Source organism: Myotis lucifugus, unplaced genomic scaffold, assembly GCF_000147115.1.
Source record: "Myotis lucifugus unplaced genomic scaffold, Myoluc2.0 scaffold_43, whole genome shotgun sequence".
NCBI classification, from domain to species: Eukaryota; Metazoa; Chordata; class Mammalia; order Chiroptera; family Vespertilionidae; genus Myotis; species Myotis lucifugus.
Window position 1 is genome coordinate 3622155 of NW_005871091.1, and position 19498 is coordinate 3641652.

Here is a 19498-nt window from a genome sequence, read left to right on the forward strand (position 1 = left end):
CAACGAAAGTTGGTTATGGCTCTGTGTTCTGATACTTACCTTGATTTCTCATTTAAAGTCTCTCTGGGTGAATATAAATGGAAAAAGTAGGTCATATAGTCTGTTCTGATCTCCCCGAGCTGCAGAATTTCCTATTTCCAGCCTTGTGTTCAGATGAATAAACTGGTGCACAATAAATGAATGAATAACAGAAGGGCAGGACTGGAATGTCTCTTAGAAATCAGCTCAACCAACCCTCAGTGACCAGATGGCCCCTGAAACCTAAGGTCTGGCAGTGGGTCCCTGGCAGACCCATAAGGAAAATGCAAATCTCCAGATTCTCAGGCACTGCTGCTCCTTCCACCACCTCTTTATTCAAATGTCAGTGCAAAAATGTCCAGCACATAGAGGGTTGGGGTGGAGGGGCCGTCTTCCCAGTGGACGCTCAGGTGTGCCACCAATTCCAGGACACCTGTGATTTCCCAATAGCATCAAATAACGTTTGCAAAGGGCACTGAGAAAGGTTAGGAGCACATGTCCACTGAATACAGGCAGCTCTGTCCCGCCAGCTTCTTTGCTTCCCTGGCCCAGGGCCGCCCCTAGTTGGTGCTTCCTCCTGCTCCAGGAGACAGAAACCTGCAGTTCCTGCAGGGAGTTGGGCCACAAATGCAGGAGGAACACTTTCCTCACTGATGTTTCAGGGCCGTTTCACAACCGCCAAACCGCCATCCACATGCCATTCCTGGCTGAAAAGCAAAAAGTGCAAGTTCAGATTGTGTGTGTATGTGTTCAAACACAAATAATAATGTTTGAAGGAAACTCAGGAACAGAATTCCTTGTAATGGCAGAGTGGGTTTTGGCCCAGAGAATATTTTTGGGAGAAGACAGGCTTATTCAAATCAAGATCCATGTGTTAGGTCACAAGATAGGAGGAAATGTCACATACAGACATAGAATTGTGTTTCTTAAATGCAAATAAATGCTCAATTAAAAGAAAAACTGGAAGTAGTATTGTTTTTCCCTTCTGCATTTAATATTTTGGGTGCTATGTCACAAGTTAAAAACTCAGAAAGGGAGGTTTTTACCCATATAATAAAAGCAAAAATTAACAAATTTTGCTTGCTCATTCACCTGTTTGTTTTTCCTCTTTTTTTTCTGAAGGGATAGAGAGAGAACAGGAAACCTTCAAGGTAAGGGTGCCAAATAAAATACAGGTTCCTTAGATAAATTTGAATTTCATATATATGACAAATACTTTGAGTATAATTATGTCCCAAATATTGCAGGGGGCATACTCATACCACAGAGTATTGGTTGTATATCTGAAATTCAAATATAACTGGTTGGCCTGTAGTTTCACTTACTAAATCTAGCAACCCTCCCGCCAGGCCTCCAGGAGGTAATCGCATGGGCACTTTATCTGGGAAGACTGCAACAGTCTCCACGCCTCCTTCATCTCCCACAACAAGGTCAGACCTGGAAGCTGATCTGGTCCAATGTCCTCATTTTACAGATAAGGCAGCTGGGAGTGACTTGCTCAAGGTCACACGAAGATTCAGTGGCACAGCCAGGACACAAACCGCAGGTTGGTTTGCCATGAATGACGGAGGCTCAAGTTACCATCGGGTCATCTGCAGAGGTCGAACCAAAGTTCCAACCACTCCAGGATCCAGTGGATATAAAAATAATCTAAAATCTTTAGGCCTATTTACTGAGAAATGGTAAGTTAAAAGCTGAAGAATCACCTGGCAGGAGTAGCTCAGTGGTTGAATGTCAACTCATGAACCCTTATATCTGAGGAACCCCCTGTTTTTCTCAGAGGCACGTATACATCAGAGGGTGGGTATCAGTAAGACTCCAATGGCATTCAAACTTGCCCAGTGCACCGAGAACCCAAAGATCTGCTCTTCCTCACCATATCTGCAGTGTGGGATGGAAGAGTTCGCTGGGAAACGTTGAGGCAGGGCCACATGACATGACTGTTTGCAAATTCCTCGAATTTTGAAGTTGAGGAACTGGACTCGCAGAAATATCGCTTCTTTACCGGAGGGGCAAAGGGGCATTTGTGAGGATACGTTGCAAAAGGAAAGGAGAAATAGAGAAGATGGAGAAACCATAGTCTTGTGTAAGCATTTCCATTTCAGATTCTTAACCTCTGCTCATGGGTCTGTATCCCAGGGCCTAGTTCAGTGATGGCGAACCTTTTGAGCTTGGCGTGTCAGCATTTTGAAAAACCCTAACTTAACTCTGGTGCCGTGTCACATATAGACATTTTTTGATATTTGCAACCATAGTAAAACAAAGACTCATATTTTTGATATTTATTTTATATATTTAAATGCCATTTAACAAAGAAAAATCAACCAAAAAAAATGAGTTTGCGTGTCACCTCTGACACGCATGTCACAGGTTCGCCATCACTGGCCTAGTTCCGTCCCACAGTCCTGGGTGTCACCCCATTCTCTCCAGGGAGCTCGGGCTTATCCTCCTGGAGCAGGGGAGGGAACCTTGTTTCTGCCAAGGGCCATTTGGATATTATAACATCATCCTCAGGCCATACAGAATTATCAACAATCAGCCTACTAGCCCAGCCAGCATGGCTCAGTGGTTGAGCGTCAACCTATGAACCAGAAGGTCATGGTTCAATTCCAGTCAAGGCACATGCCCCGATTGCGGGCTGGATCCCCAGTGGGGGGCATGCAGGAGGCAGCCGATCCATGCTTCTCATCACTGATGTTTCTATCTCTCCCTTCCCCTCTGAAATCAATAAAAAATACATATTTTTAAATTAACCTACTATATTTGGTCAGACATTTAATTAACTCACCCCTAATGCCTTGGCAAGGCCAGACCAAATGATTTTATGGGCTTTATACGGCCCGTGGGCTGGACGTTTCCCTCCTGTCCTAGGGCTCAGAGCCTGCTCAGGACTGCCGCTGGCCAGGTCGCCTCCTTCATTTGAGTTTTGGAATTTATTGGTAGAAAGAGTTCTCCCGTCCATGATCTCATCTGCTCCTCTCTGTCACCCTGGAAATGAAGATATTGTCATACTCATAGCCTCGATAAGAAGAGCAGCCAGAGCCCGCCTGCACAAGCAGGGAAAAGTCCATTTGCAATTATGAAATACGATTTAAGCTACTTAGGGATAAACGGAGTGAAGAAATTTCCTGTCACATTTATGCTTTTGGAAAACAGCATTTCCAGAGAGTAAGCAGAACCAAAACTAAGTATTCATTGCCTAATAACCACGGTTTTAACTGGATGGGATTTTATGAGATGCCCAAATTGGGCATGCCGTGTTTCTAGGCGAAAAGACTGAAAATTGTCATTTTGATTAGTTTTACTCAATAGATTTAGTCCTTTCATTAATCTTCATTAATGGGATGGGTAGGAAATAGAAAACAACGCCAAAAGGATGCTTAAATTCCCCAGAATTAGAGAAATGTGACATGTAAATAAAAGTCCCCTCACCACCCACCCTAACCCCTTCCAAAGTCTGTCTAGTTTAGGGAATAGAGTCATTTTTCTCCATTAAGCCAGCTCTATGGAAGATGTCAGCATGGAATTGGAGCCACTGTAGGCCAGGCTGTGCTGGAAGTGCCTGCAAATAAATTGCTTTGACCTGAGGCACTTCTACTTAGAATGGAATGAGGAGGCTGTGCTGGTTGCTTGGCACCCTCGTAGGTACACACTGGCAGAGATTTCCCCAGAACTCTGGAACAAGCAGATTGCTTAGCCACCCCCTCATTTTACAGATGAGGAAGTGGGGAGCAGAGGGTGAAAGGCCTTAACTGGCCATGGCTGCTCTGGGGGCAGAAGCAAGGGCTGCATTTCTAACTTGGACTGCGGTGTGGTGTAGGCTGTGTGTGTGTGTGTGTGTGTACACAAAAGCATACATGTGTGTGCATTGGGGTGAGAAGCCCAGGGCAAAAAAAAGGATTCTTGGGGAGGTGAACCCTAGCTGGGTCTCACATGGTAAGCAGAAGTTGCAAAGATGGGGCAGAGTGAGGGATAGACAATTGAAAGAGAATAGTTAAAAAAGTGTGAGGTGAAGTCTGGGTGTTGAAGGGATTGCAGGAAGTTCAATTTGTCTGGGGAATTGGGTGGGGATTAGGAGAGAGAAGGGCAGGGGCCAGATCAAAAACCCTCGTATTCATTCTAACTGCCCCTACCTGCTCTGTGTCAGCTGCTGGCTCCTAAAGCGTGTGCACCAATCCCCACCAGCTGCCCATCCCCACACTGGGGACCTCAGCCACTCGGTCCTGTTCCCCAGTGCTGCTCACACCTCTGTCGCCATCCAGATCAGGTCTCCTCCTCGAGGTCCTCACCCACCTCTCTCCATCTTCTCTTCCGTAGGAGCAGAAGGACATGCTACCAGACGTCAGACCTCTAAGGGAAGGGGAAGGCAGTGAGAGAAGGGGAGCTGCACATTTCCACCCCTTAAGAGAATCACACCTTGGGGGAGTGCTCCTAGCAGACACTGGGGACCCCTTCCTCCCTTTAAGGCTTTACTCACAGCCCTGGAAGGGTGGAGGCCAAGGGGACCCCATGAGATTCAGGCCAGCCACACTGACTTGTGAAGCATGGTTGAAGTCTGTGGGGTTCCTTTCCAGGGCCCAGGCCTGCAATACTGCTCACCACCCTGACCCCAACACAAGCAGGATGGTCAAGCCACACTGAGGAATCAGTACTCACCTCCGGTATCGTTGGGGTTGGGTTACTGGGGAAACCAGAGCTCTTTGGAGCTGATGACTGCCCACCACTCCAGAATGGTGCCCCTTGTGGAACTGGTCTCAGAAATGACCTGTCCTCCAACTCAGGAAAGCATCTCTGTTTTTGCTCACTGTCTTTCATCGTTTGAAACTTTGGACTAGATGGCCTTTGATTGCTTTGGGGGAAACAAAGAATTACAAAAAGCCTGAATTTGCATTGGTTTCATTTATTGCCAGGACTAGCTCACCAGACCAAAATGTGCAGCTCTCTCCTCAGCTCCAGGGTCACTTGGTGGCTCACAATCAGCACAGTGGGAGAATTTGCACTATGAACAGTGACAGATACCTCAGATCGCCACTGGTTTCATCTCACTCGAGCAGAAAACTAACTTCCTTTGCAGTTGAAGTACAGAATTCCAGTGCTTGGGAGCTGCCTGAAAAGCAAGGAACATCACATGTTAAACACGCATTCTCCTGACAACCTTGGAACAAACAGACATCTTTTTGCTCCAGAACAGAGATTCTTTTCAGAGTACAATAACGAGCGACCTGAATTTGGAATCAGAAGGCCCGGGTTTAAGTCCAAGCCTCCCCATTGATTAGACATGTGTTAGTAATCAATACATGTTGAGTTAGTCTTTGAGTATCAGTTTCTCTGTCTTTAAAATAAGGTGGACAAACAACTTCCCACCCTGACCGTGAGAACTGAACAAAATAATAGACACTAAATATAGAGTCCGGGGCAAACAGCAAGCAGATAGATGAATAACAGGCTAGAAAATATGGGAACCATCTTGCCAACCAAATGAAGAGTCCTTGTCTTTCTTCAAGGGGAATCCCATCCATCCAGGTGGACTGAACATCACATTAACTTGGCACTTTCATCTGCACGCATCATTGTGATCCGTGCCCGCTCAGCAGAAGTGCATGGGGCAGCCAGGGGTGGTGAGGGGACTCCATTGCTATCCTTTGCCCGCTCTCCTGTGGGGGTGGTGTTGACTCCCTGGGGAGCTGTCACTGCCAGATGTTGGCAAGCAGGACACATGGTAAGCTCCAGAAACTTTTCCAGCTATAGCATCGTTGATCTCTGGGAATTCTCTAGACTCATGAAGAAACAAACCTTATTATGAGTACGCCTTCTTCCTCTGAGATCTCCGGAGAGAGAATTGTCTGTTTGCTGGGAGTCGTAAATGAGTGAGTCCCAGCAGAAGGTCCGAGGGGAGTGTGCTGGCTATCGCTGCTGCTCAACCAATTACTCTAACACTTAGTGGCTTAAAATAACCTCTTTGGTCTATTCGCTGATTCTGTGGGTTGGGGATTTGGAAAGGGAACAGGTTTGACTCTGCTCCCCAGTGTCTGAAGAGATAGCTGGGAAAACTCCAAGGCGGGGTGACTCAGTAGGCCGGGGACTGGGATCATCTGGAAGTATCTTCACTCACGTGTCTGGCGAGGACCTCAGCTGGTGCTGCTGTCAGCCAGAGGCTGCACGTGTCCTCGCCCTGTGGCCTGTGCTTCCTCACAGTATGGCAGCCTCGGGGCCTTCAGTGGCAGCTCAGGACTCCAGAGGCAAGCATTCCAGCTCCAACGCCAGAAGCCCACCTCGCTTCCCAGCCCTGACCTTTGATGGCCTGGACTCAGAAGTCACTGGGTGTCACTTTCTGCAGCATTCCGCGCCTTCTGAGCAAGTTGGGAGCCCTGCCCAGATTCAGGGGAAGGGGAATTAGACTCCACCTCTTGATGTGAAAGTGATGAGGCTCTAGAAAAGCATGTGGAATGGGAGGTGCCATTGAGGCCATCCTTAGGAAATACAACCTGTCACAGGGAGCAGCAGCAATTTCTCCGTGGGGCCTTCTTCACCTTCCCATCTGTGTGATGTGGAGAGCTATGGCTTTGATACCTACCCTTGGCCTTCATAGGGGGCTGCTCCTCTCCAGGCTCAAGGCTGACCAGGTCCATCGTTCCTTCATGATGTTGCATGCAAGCAGCTTGGAGGCCAAAGCCATGATTTGTTCATCTGGCATCTTCCATCCACATGCTGCTCCTGGCCCAGAAGTGGTTATTGAACTGGAATTAATAGGTTATTCAGGGATTAGAGAAAGAAATAATAGTTGTAAGAAACATTTATATAGTGCTGCTAATATGCCAGGAATGGCTTTAATTGTTTTAGAGATGTTAACTCATTTAGTCCTCTAAGGAGCTTTAGAGGGGAGGGACCACTGTTACCCCCATTTTACAGATAAGGAAGCTGAGGCACAGCTTGAGTGACTTGCCTATAATCACTCAGCTAATAGGTGGCAAAGCTGAGGTTTGAACCAGCAGCCCTTGAGGCTCTGGTTCCGAGAGCCTGCACTCTTAGCCACCACATCACTCTGCCTCTTGAGATGTGGGGGCCCTGGTTAAATAAGCAGGCTAACCCAGCAGGCCTGGCTCAGTGGTTGAGCATTGACCTATGAACCAAGAGGTCATGGTTCAATTCCTAGTCAAGGCACGTGCCCGAGTTATGGGCTCAATCCCCAGTAGGGGGCATGCAGGAGGCAGTTGATCTGTGATTCTCTCTCATCATTGATGTTTCCATATCTCTCTCTGCCTCTCCATTCCTCTCTGAAATCAATAAAAATATGTTTTTTTAAATAATAAGTAAGCAGGCTACTGGGGGTCTGATGGTGAGGCTGCCACCGCCTTGAGCAATGTAAGTTCTTGTCTCTCTGTGTGCCCATGCCTTCGTCCAGTTACACAAAGAGGATGAACTAGATTTCTCAGGGCCTCCAGCCATGCTACATATGCTCAGTCTTCACAGAGAACTAAGCCAAAAGCTGGGCCTTTCATGATACAAGCTTCATGGTCCTCTAGAAAGGGCTTAATGGGGACTTTCGAGGGTTATTGAGGACCCAGAGTCCTGGGGAAAAAATGCTATAAACCAGAATACAGCACTTATTTCAAGTCATCTATCCTAGGCATGTTTGCTGAGCACCTAACAGATGTCATGTTAGCTGGGGGGGGGTTCCACAGCAAGCAGGAGATATGCAGGAGGAGTGGGTGCCGCACAACCTCCCCACCCCCACCAGAATACAGAATCAGGAATTACAAGGGAACCCACTGAGACACAATGTTCCAGGCCACGCTGTCTTTTCTTGACACCAAATGCTTGCCCGGCCTACACTCATTGCCCGGCCAGCAGAGAGAATGAGGACAAATGACCCCACGGGGGGATTTTGAGCCCCTCCATCTTTCACTAGTACAAGACAAGGTGACAGTGAGGACCACGGCAGAAGGCATGGCCAGGTGCCTCTCCACTTTAAAAGGGGCGGGAGGAGGAATGAGAGGGCCTGGCACGGTGGGCCTGCGATCGGGAAGCAGCAGGCCCGGAAGAGGCTACAAATTGGATCCCTGCAGCCCGAGCTGCCTGCACTTGGCCCTGATGCCTGAACTGGCTGCCCCATCAAAAGCCGGCGAGGGAGAGCTGGTGAAAGGTAAATGCCTTCCATTTGCTCCGCTCGGCGGTGCTATTAGCAGCACACGGAAAGAATTTCGGTGTCAGGTTTTTATCCCGAAGCCTCACTCAGATAACGGGGTGTTTCGCTCACATAGCAATCTGCTTCAAGCCTCGCACAAGCAAAGCTTTGCTCTCTTTTTCTCCATCTCTTCTCTCTCCCACCTTCAAAACAATGGCAGAGGCCCATTTTCTGAGCTCCCCCTCCCCACCCCTGGTACTTCTTAACCACCTTTTGGCCCCAGTCTTATCAGCCTGTCCCTTGTAGAGGAGGCTGTGCAGGTTCAGAGAAGCACAGACAGGGACCCAAGCTCACACAGCTGGGCAGGAGCAGATGCCACCCGTCCCTGCTGCCCCCGACCCACGTACGTGCTGCAGAAACTCTAAGTCACCAGAATCTTGCTGTTCGGCCTGAGCCACTCCAATTTGCAATTCCTGTGCTTCATCACTCACCACAGATGTGTTAACATCATTTGGGGACGTTCTCAGGTAGTTTCGTGGCTTCCCTAAAACATTTGGAATTTTCCCCAGAAGGTAATTTTTCTAAGTTTAACACGGAGTCAGGGTTTAGTTGCTCTCGTGTAACATACAGTGGGGTTTCTGATTATCTCGTTTTACTCGGTGTCACTGAGAACTTGCTACATCTACTTCAAGGGAATAAAACGATACCAGAATAGATTTATGGAAAATGAAAACAGGAACTGGCAAAAGCAACGCTATTTCACAATTATTGGCCCAAGAAGTTTGCAACACTCGGATTTTAGCTGCTTTGTTATTTTCTGTTGCTGTTCTGCTTCAAATGAATGATCAGTCTGAATTTAAGACCTGTCGAACTTGCTAGAATGCCACGTGCCTCGTCCCAAGGAGGAGGAGGAGGAGGAGAACTCTATGAAAAGTCCAAGGATTAGAAACTGACATCTCGCAGGAGGGCTGCTCGGCTTCCCTTTCCCCTAAATCGGGAAGCTGCTTTCTCGGTAACCTCAACGAGCTCGAGCTGCCTCTTTAGAGAACAGAAAGAACAATATCCCCTTTTCAAGATAAAATGCTCCCGCTGTGGTGCAGGGGCTACCCCTCTGCTGTTGGGTCTGTGGACAAAGGCCGGTGGGACAAACATCTCTGAACCCCGGCGCTGGTATTTCTGAAGCCATATTTACCGTGTTCACCAAAAAAAGCTTCCAGGAGACTGATCCGTCCCCTGCAAGACTAGTACGCGAAAGGGCTTGAAATTCTGCACGAGCTGGTGAGTGGGGTTGGTCACTAGAGCCGCGGTCATGACCATGATCCACAGAATAACTTAACGTGCAGGCATAGCCCCGACAGTACCACCTTCCAGGATTCAGTGAGAGTTTCCACGGAGCCATTTCTAATCTGTCCCAGCAAACATATCACCCATGGTAAGACTTTATGAGTGATTCCAGGGCTTGGTGATGACTCAATCAAGGGCTTGGCTTAAACTGACCTTTGATACTGAAGGGGAAAAAAGACTCACTTGTCATGCATGCACTCATTCATTCATTGATTCATTCATTCAACAAACCTCGAATGCCTTTTACAAAGCCTTCAGATAAGAAAGAATGTTTTAGAAGCACTGTTTAAGCAGGCTTTTCACGTGTTAAATATCATACCAAGAATGGGGCGGGAAATTGCTCTGCAAACTGCTAAGGTCATAGGAAGGTGAGACACTGACTTGATAAATCATCTTGAACTCTGCCTTCCAGCAGGGCCCAGCGATCCCCCTCGTTCACCTTTGATCACCTCGCAGAGGTCTGCACGAAGAGTTTTAAATTGTCGAGCATATTTCACAGTTACGGACTAGGTTCATCTGTAACTTATCACACTCAGGGCAAACCTTCTCCGATTCTTTGGAAGCGGTAAGATTCGACCATGAATGGAGACGGAACAGAGGGCAGGACATGGAAGATGCACGCGAGCCTTTCCTGTGCGGGTGCCTGAGGCAAATCAAATCCTTCACCTGTGCAATGAGTTGCTGGAGGGTCTCAGTTGAATCTTCTTAAATCTTCTTTTAAGAAGATTCCACCACAGCTGGGTGGGCCATGCCTTCTGAGGGGATGTTTGTGGGTCTCTGGGCCACCTGAGGCTCCCCCTCCTCGCCTGGGCTTCTCCACATGACATCTGTCTGCTTTCTGGGTGGGGACAGACATACACTGGGAGGCGCTTCCTGGCAAGCAGCTAGTATTCTGCTCTTCAGACAGATACCCCGGAGTTGGGGAGAAAGCTCTTCCCTGAAAGGACACTGAGAACTGGGTAACTAGGACATAAAGAGGGTGCACAGTTTTCTAAGCTCTAGCAGGAGACAGTGTGTACAGAAGACAAAGAGCACATGCCCTCTCGGACTATATGGCAGGCGCTTATACTGAGCTTGTCATTTCACGGCTCCAGTCACTTAACCTCTGTAAGCCTCAGTGTCTCCATCTGTAAAATGGGGATGATAATGCTCTTGCAGAGTTACTGGGAAAACTAAATGAAGTAACTGCTGTCTGTAAATAAGCACTATCTGTGCAAAATAGTGGGCCTGTAAGTAATGCTTAAACCGTGGCCCATTACAGGCTCCGTCGTAAATGCTAATGCAGGCACACGCAGCCTGAGCTACCAGTACCTTCCAGAGCTGCGGGACCACGGGAGCCAAGCCCACTGCTCTGGCCTTGTCTGCATCTCCCTGCCTGGCTTCCCAATGCCAAAGCTTGGCTCCCTCCCACACCAAGCATCTCCTCCCTGTCTTCATTCTGCCATCCCTGCTAAGTCCTTGTGCAAAGGCCATCAGACAAGCCCACCCCCCGCCCCGCAATTGTCCTCAGTGGGTCCTCCTCACATCTCCCCGAGGATGCCCCACCTCAAACCCCTTCATCTCTCTCCTGCCCTGCAATTCTGCCTTTCCTGTGGTCCTCCTGCTTCTGGCCCTTATCCCACCCACATCCTCAACGTCTACAGCCCACAGGGCTTATCCAGCCTCCTATTTACAGTCTCAGAATGGGATGCACATACCGCATGGAGTGGTCAGCTGACCCACCGTGTACAGAAAGACAAGTGCTAAAACCCTATTTACACATATTTTATATCTCACCCACTGTAATTTCTATTTGTGTGTTTTATAATACCTTTTGAGCTAACATTGATTGAGCACTTACTATGTGCTGGGTCCCATTGTATTTTTTCTGTTAACATATGCAATCGTCACAACAACTCTGGGTTACCGTCTCCATTTTAGAGATGGAGAAACCGAGGCACGTCTCTGTTGAGTAATGTTAAAGAGAAAATCACAGGCCCCCAATGGTGTCTCTCGTGAAAGAGAAAAAAGAAAAAAAGCCCATGATACCAAACCCAGATTTAATCCCTAACAATATCAACCAGGCTAGAATTTTCTGGTCAGGACCAAGGAGGTAGCCTCCATGTGGGCACTCTCCATCCCCCCCCAGAGAGAAGCGGCAATCTGCGTGATAAAAACCCTTCACATCCTCTGTTCCCTTCCCCTGAAAACAGATGTCCCTGCCCCAAAATAATCTTTTCTTTTTTTAATAGCTCCCTTGACACACCCTTCTTCCTATGAAAGCTCTCCATTCTGTACCACCCTCAGAGCACCTTCTAGTTCAGGGGTGGGCAAACTTTTTGACTCGAGGGCCACAATGGGTTCTTAAACTGGACCGGAGGGCCGGAACAAAAGCATGGATGGAGTGTTTGTGTGAACTAATATAAATTCAAAGTAAACATCATTACATAAAAGGGTACGGTCTTTTTTTTTTTTAGTTTTATTCATTTCAAACGGGCCGGATCCGGCCCGCGGGCCGTAGTTTGCCCACGGCTGTTCTAGTTGCTAGATGGGATGTGCTTCATCCATGAATCCATTAAGAAAGCCAATTAGCTTCCCAAATGCACTCGGGTGAATTTTGTGTTTTAACTGTCATGCAGCCAATAGGTGGCCAAACTTGTTTTCTTTGAATTATTCTGGTATCATAATACCTGTGCATAATTCATAATTAAACAAAAACGTACAAATTGGGATTAGATGCTCAAAAATATGTTTTGTGTTCTGTGGTTGTACAATTTTAAAGGATTGGATGAAATCTCTTCATCTTGGCCTTCCGGAGCTGCTAGGATCCGCCTGCCTCTGTTCCTTCTTTCTAGGGACTCCCCTCCCCTGACAGACACACAGGGCCTCAGGCCTCTCTGCCCGGAGGCCCCTCCCTGAAGACCTGTCAGCACAGGTGAAATTTGAGCTGTAGGGACAACGTGTGCTTTACTGAGAAACCCTGTATTGTCAGGCGGGTGCTTTCCAGGTTATCTGGTTGATCGATTGATGGTGGGGGAGCTGTTTTACAGCTCTGGACATTGTGGAGAGCTGATAGCCACGCAAAATAATTCTTGTTTACAGACATGTAAATCCTGTCCTGGCCACAGAGCTTCAATTCACTTCTCTCCGCCTGTGAAAGAAGCTGGTTTTGCCTCTATTTGCACATTCATTTCAATATTCCTCGTCCACACCTGGTTGTAACGGCTGCCTGGTTCCCTCATTGATGAATAAAGTAAATGAAATCTTTCGCACATGTCTGTTTTCTATCTGTAGGAGAGTCATGATGTTATCCTTGTTCGAAAATAACCATTTAGTAAAAGTGAGGTCCAACCCAGAGCCCATGTGCTTTACTCTCCCCTCATTCATTCAACAAACCTTCACTGAATACCTACTGGGTGCCAGGTAAGGCGTTTAGGATCAGAGATGACTGACTGCCACCAAGTCAGGCTCAGGGGAGAGGCATGACAGACAGACCCTGGGGAGGTCACAGTGAGGATTGCCCAGGCCCCAGTTGGGAACATAGAGAAAGTTTCCTGAAATTCAAGGTAATAATTCATACAGTGAGTTGAGCAACAAATACTAAAATTCTATCTAAAAGCATTGGACAAAATGTAATTTTATGTTGAATATTATTTGAATTCAGTGAAGTCAACCTTGGCAACATCAGGTTTCTCATGAAATATGTCAGTAACGAGACTGGCCTGTGCTGCGCTTGAAACGATACTGTACTTGAATCAGTGCCGCATCCTTCACCAAAGAACACTGTCCAATATTTCCAAACCCCGGGCACAGAACTGATTAGTTGGAGTCATTCAAACAGTAGTCAGTCATCAAAAAGCCATCCCCATGCGAAGGAAAATACTAGCACACACCTGCACTGCAATGAGACCTACAGCTTCCCCGACACCAGGCAAACTTTGAAATCACAATCGTGCACCATCCAACAATTTTCCGGTCAGTGACAGAGTGCATATATGATGGTGGTCCCATATCGTTATAATGGAGCCAAAACATTCCTGTGGCTGAGTGACATCGTAGCCGTCACAACGTCATGGCACAATGCGTTACTCACGTATTTGTGGTGATGCTGGTGTAAGCAAGTCCACTGCACTGTCAGTCATATAAAAGTATAGCACATGCAATTATGCACAGTAAGTAATGCTTGATAATGATAATAAACTATGAGGCTACTGATTTATGTGTTAACCATTCTATACTTTTTATTGTTATTTTAGAGTGTCCTCTTTCTACTTATGAAAAAAACTTGCCGTAAAACAGTATGCCATGTTATACTGGCAGTGGCCTCATATGTTTTGTGTTTACAGTGTCTCTTATTGCATCATTTTTGGCTTGTGCTTGATTTAATCTCTTGTAGTTTTGTACAGTAACATACTGTACAAGCTTGAAGCCTAGGAGCGATAGGCTGTATCGTATGGCCTAGGCCTGTAGTGGGCTACACCATCTAGGTTTGTGTAAGTACACTCTATGATGTTCGCACAACAAAAATCACCTAACGACACGTTCCTCAGAAGGTATCCCTGTTGTTAAGCAGCACCCGACTGTAAAATTAAGACACATATATTTAGCTGAGCTTTGGATTGGTTATCTATATGCAAGTCAACTGGTTTTATTCATCTTTGTATTCCAAGTGCCTTGCCCAATTCATTCATTCATTCATCCATCATTCATTCATCCTAAAATCCGTACTGAACGCCCATTTGGATCTATATGAACTTGAGGGAGCGAATGATGAAAAAAGACTCAGTTTCTGTATTCAAAAGGCTGACGGTCTTACAGATAGCAATGGAGAAAGGGCCCACATGTAAATACCTATAATGCAATGTAATTTGTGTTAACAGGTTATATTCAAAGTGCCACGAGCACAAAGGAGACGGGGATGACTTGTGAGGTGTGAGGAGGCAGAGGAAGGACATGAGGCTGGGCTGGGTTTCAAATATAAAACAGGGTCAAAGATTTTGTTCAACTCTCTAATGAATAAGATGTTAAAACCGGTTCAAATGAGAACTGAAGGAGTTAGGTATTTGTGGGCCATTTAATTTCAAAATTTCCAGAGTAAGGTCATAGGTTGGATATAAAAGAGGTTAATGAACAATAAACGTTGTGTTATTGACAGAGGGGATCCTGACCACATTGCCCTTATCCTCAGGCTCAGTGAGCTGGGCTGAATATCCCACAAAAGACCTGCCTCCTGGGGATCTGGGGACCCCTCCAATCAAGCTTGAGATAAACCAAGATATTATTAGACAACAAATGGTCTTATCTGGTTTTGTTCTCTGTGTCCCTCCTTCCTATATTTCACTTGAGGGGTGTGATGGAAGTTTGTAGAAAAGAAGTGTTAAGCAATGATACTGTAATCACTCTGTGTGGTGCCAGCTGGGTACTGAAGTATTGGGGGACCACTTTGTAAAGTATACGATTGTTTAACCACGATGCTATACACCTGAAACTAACACAAACTAATATTGAATGTAAACTGTAACTACAAAGTAAAATTAAAGAAAAGAAAGTATTTCTAGCAGCGGCACAATCTGAGGCTCACACACAGTTCTGGCGGAACGTGATGCTTCCGCCGTCCTCCCAGACAATTATTCATGAGGATTTGAATACCTGCTATGTGTTGGGCATGTGCTGGGATGCACAGGTTATACAGACACGTTCCTTGTCCTCTGAGGGTTCACAGTGTCCCAGCAATGAGCAATAGCCGACAGGAATGGGGGGTCAGGGGGGCATGGTGACGGAGAGGAGCCCCCAGCACCGAGCTGCAGGCAGGGGCCTCTCCAGGGACACAAGGTCAGCTGCCGCAGGGTTGGTGTGCTGCCTCCGTCTGATACAAGAAGTCACAGGAGGAAGGGGAGAAAGTAACTAAAAATAAAGTGGTTTCTGATTTGAGTATTTTGCAACATTCTTTGGGTCATTTTAAGGAACAAGTCCCTGTGCTCTTGCAAGAAGAACTTGGAAATCAGCAGCCATAGATTATTTGAGTCATAAAACGTTTAAGGCCCAAATCAGGCTTCTAGAAGTCCTTCAGACATTGCTTTCCCCTAAAGCAGCGGTTCTCAACCTGTGGGTCTCAACCCCTTTGCGGGTCGAACGACCCTTTCACAGGGGTCGCCTACGACCATCGGAAAACACATATATAATTACATATTGTTTTTGTGATTAATCACTATGCTTTAATTATATTCAATTTGTAACAATGACATTGGGGGTCACCACAACATGAGGAACTGTATTAAAGGGTCGCGGCATTAGGAAGGTTGAGAACCACTGCCCTAAAGGGAAGAGAAAACTCTCCTCCCTCCCTCTCTCTCCCCTTCTCCCCCTCACATATAACTATCTATCCCTCTCCCTCTCCTCTTTATCTCTGTAACGGTGCAAAGAAATACATTGATCTGACCCCTTTACTGCCCAGTCAATAGCATAGCATCACCAAAGGTTCAGGTTCAGGTACAAGGTGTCAAGTGTTTTTAAAGGCCATGACAGGCAAACATTCCTGCAGACTCCTGGGAACACAACCAAGAGAAACTCTCTTAAGATTTAATCAGCCACTGCAACAGAAATTAAAATTGGGGGACATACTCCTTCCCCCCTCACAGACCCTCTTCTAGCAGAAAGGGTGTCAGCTGGCACATAGGGGGACCCGAGTTCTGGCTTTACCTCTTAGCTACGAGACCTTGAGAAGGTCCTTTCCCACTTTCCCTGTGGTCCTGGGTTTCCTTCGTCACTGTGGCACCTGCCTTGCCATCCCCACAGGCTTCTGCTCAGGATCAAATCATAATGTAAATGAAAAAAGTTTCAGAAAGTATAGAGCGCTGTTCAAATATGAGATGTTCTTGTTACTGTTATTATGATGATGATAATGATTATTACATATCCTGTCTGCCAGGAAGGGAGAATTAATGCCGCGGCCATCCCTTTGCACTAGCACCTAGAAAAGGTAAAGCCACTACTGGCAGGACCTTGTTTGGCCCAAGAAAATTTAAATACATAGTAGCCGTTGACCTAAAAGCATTTCACATTTTATAGCATGTTTCTAAGTAGCAATTTTCCTCAAAAAAGGAACACCATCCCTTGGCTTGAGGGTTTTTAGCAAGACTTATTTTTCTTTCTGAAAGAACTTCTGAGGATTTCTGGAAACACCAAATCAGCCTCGAATCCCTTCATTTCCTACTAATTACCCACAACAGTACTCCTGACTAATGCAATAGGCTGTACCATTCTGAAGAACACTGGACATTCATGCAGACAAGTGCTTGTTGGAGATGTAGAGGGAGTGGAGAACATGAAGCCCAAAGGACCTGAGGCCCCATCTCATCCTGTAGGGGCCGCCATCGAATGGGTGTGCTGGTGGAAACGGGCTTTTTTACAAAGGGGCAAATTTTTCATGAAGAATGAAAACTAGACTTTGTGCCAGGGGTAGAGAGCTCTCCCCGTGTCTGTGACACGCACTGTGGGCACATAGGTCCCCCATACACTCCCCCGCCATCACCAGCCCTGAGAAGACCTGAGCTCCACTCACGTCGGAACGAAGCAAGATCCCGACAGTCCACGAGTTTGCAGAGTTTCTTGGGTTAATGCAAAGCAAGCTATTGGCCATGCATCTCCACTCAAAAGATCCTGATTGTGGGAGCTTCCTGTTCGATTTCATTCTCAACCAGAGTGACTTCATTACTTCCGCGTCAGTTCAGTAAGTTCATTCGGCCACTTCCTGCCAGACCCATGGCCAGAGGCCTTGGAGAGATGGGCTACTCACATCCCTGCCTCATGGTGCAGACTGACTGGGGTCAAGAGCAAATTTCAAATTTCAAATTTCAGACCCTCTGAATGCCACACGTCTAATACATTTGCTGTTTGATGTTAGTTTGTCTTTGAAATTTGTGATTACTCTTCCGCCAACCCAAGATGAACTAAGGCCGTGGTCGGCAAACTGCGGCTCACAAGCCACATGCGACTCTTTGGCCCCTTGAGTGTGGCTCTTCCACAAAATACCACGTGTGGCCACATGTACAGTGCAATTGAAAACTTCGTGGCCCATGCGCAGAAGTTGATTTTTGGCCTGGGCGAGTCTATTTTGAAGAAGTACTGTTGATATTTGGCTCTGTTGACTAATGAGTTTGCCGACCACTGAACTAAGGAATTAAAAAAAAATCAGGTTAACGTGACCCACGTAGACAGAGAAAGCGGACAGTTCGAACTCCCCAAATCTGCACAGGAGTCAGGATGTTCTGTTCTGCTGCCTGTCGTGGTCAGATTAACCCAAACCCCTCGGAGCTAACCGTCCCTGGCCGACTCAGCAGGGGCTTCAGGCCGCCGCATGGGGAAAGGCAGAGCAAAGAATAATACTTTGATAAAGAGAGTTTGGTGAGAGATGAGAAGAAAGAAAAAACACATTTTAAGTGAGGATTGGGCAAAGTCTTGCAAACCAACATGAAGGATACACAGGGGACTCCTTCTCAAGGTTGAATTGGTGACTAGACCAATTTTTTAAAAACTGGCATTGATTAGCGAGTGTGACTGTATGGGCTATTTGGAGCTTTAGTTTTCATTCCAAGAAACTGGCAGCATCTCTCACCACTGATCTCCCCAAATTGATGGATGGTAGCAATTATATAGAGTTATTTATGTAATGTGTTGTAATAGCTGCACACGTTGGCTGTCGCTCTGACCCTGACACCCCCTCGCCCAATTATAAAGCAAACCCCATCACAGAGCTGCCTTCAACCAGGGGCCAGGGGAAGAAGAAAATGAAAAGGAAAGAAAAAAACCCTCCTCACTCCTCCTCTCAAGGAAATAGGAACTTTGAAGGCCTTTGAGGAAATAATGCCTCTCTGGTAGGAATTCTTAACCATATGGTTTAATATTAATTTGTCTTTGTGATTTATCATCCCATCTGGGCATTTATTCCTGCCTGTTCTTATAGCAAACAAAGATTATTAATTTAAAAGCTAAATACCATTCTCTCACTAAATGGATGTTTAATGACTGTGTCTGAAGTGTCTTGTGTCTGCGGGGAGGGGTGCATGTGTCCTGGAAGCAGGTGCCTGGTGCCTTTAAGATGAGACCAGGAATAACCACCATAATAATCACAGCTTTCCTTTACCGAGCACCTGCTGGGCACCAGGCGTTGCACTCGGGGCTTTAACACACAGTCCCTGGTAACGCTCGGTGAGGTCCTCTCTCCTGTCCTCTCGCCTTACATCAGTGATGGCTTTCCCTTCCTGAGAGCTGGCTGTGTTCCTGACTCATGGTCTTGCTGCCTGTACCCATGTCTCATTTCTGCTCAAATATCCCTACATCCGCAGGCCCTTCCTGAACACCCAGGTAGACGAGCAGCATCCTCACCCTTACCCCACCTTATTATCTTCAGAGCACGTGTCACTCCTGATATGTTACAGATCCCCCTTGAAATGGACCAGGGACCAGGTGGTGGTGATAGTAACACGGCGCTGTGATATACTGAACCCACTGAATGGTACATTCTAAAAGGGTGAATTTTATAGTATTCCCTAGCCCTGATCACTGGGTGTCAGCTGTTAAGGGTTGTTCAGAAATGCTTCCATTCATCCAGGCGTTCACGATTTAGTGAGCACCTACTCTGTGCCGTGCTGGGCTTTGAGGAAACAAGGGTTCACAAGACAGATGGGATCAGACAGTCAATCCCATGTAGAGCACAGTCTGCAGGTCCCCAGGCAATCGACCCTTCAGCCTGCGCGTGGGCACGTTCTAAGAGGAGCAGCGAGGCCTGGGCTCCGTGGAAGCAAGCAGCCCCCAGTCCTTCCTCCTCTCCCTCTCCATGGTTCTAGCACTCTCGGACTTCGAATTCCAGAAGGAGCAGCCTTTAGTCTCTCCCCCTGGTCACAAGGATGAACTAAGGCAAACCATCTCTCTGTTCCCTCCAAGTGTTCGGGGTTCCTTGAAAAGATGAAAACTGGTTTCAGGCCTCAAAGGCCTGCAGGACAAGAAGCTGGGCTGCCGTTAGCCAGGGCCCAT

General features: G+C 46.9%; 1 long non-coding RNA gene across 2 annotated transcripts in view; it reads right to left on the reverse strand.

The window, feature by feature from the left end:
- Positions 1-339: 339 nt before the first annotated feature.
- Positions 340-19498, reverse strand: part of LOC111825855 — a 26948-nt gene continuing 7789 nt past the window's right edge. Inside the window, exons 2-8 of one of the 2 annotated variants that reach the window (XR_002829055.1) lie at positions 6593-6732; positions 5038-5125; positions 4675-4867; positions 4265-4368; positions 2807-3006; positions 1895-2017; positions 340-725 (exon numbers count right to left, since the gene is read on the reverse strand). This is a non-coding gene — a long non-coding RNA (uncharacterized LOC111825855). Of the gene's footprint in view, positions 726-1894; positions 2018-2806; positions 3007-4264; positions 4369-4674; positions 4868-5037; positions 5126-6130; positions 6327-6592; positions 6733-19498 lie in introns of those variants that run through there. The other variant, XR_002829056.1, reaches the window with a different exon arrangement.